Source organism: Rhinopithecus roxellana, unplaced genomic scaffold (assembly GCF_007565055.1).
Source record: "Rhinopithecus roxellana isolate Shanxi Qingling unplaced genomic scaffold, ASM756505v1 contig5838, whole genome shotgun sequence".
NCBI lineage: Eukaryota > Metazoa > Chordata > Mammalia > Primates > Cercopithecidae > Rhinopithecus > Rhinopithecus roxellana.
Window position 1 is genome coordinate 1,432 of NW_022144350.1, and position 478 is coordinate 1,909.

Here is a 478-nt window from a genome sequence, read left to right on the forward strand (position 1 = left end):
ACATAAGTGACCAAATATTCGCAAACCCGAATGGTCAACTGGGCTGAGCAATGGGAGCGAGCGCAGGATGAGCTCACCTACACCTGAGCAAGAAGCCGTGGATAATACATGGAAATCATTGAGATGGATTTTGATACAGGGCAGAAGGAAGAGTAAAATAATCTCATACTACTTTCCACCTGAAGCTCTGAGCCAAAAGAGTTATTTGCTCAAACACTTCGAACTGGGGAGGGACAGAACTCTGATGCCTCCCTCCAGGCCTGTTTTTGTTGTTGTTGTTATTTTTTGTTTGTTTTTGAGACGGAGTTTCCCCCTTGTTGCCCAGGCTGGAGTGCCACGGCGCCATCTCGGCTCACCGCAACCTCCGCCTCCTGGGTTCAAGCGATTCTCCTGCCTCAGCCTCCCGAGTAGCTGGGATTACAGGCATCCGCCACCGTGCACGGCCAATTTTGTTTTGTTTTTTAGTAGAAACGGGGTT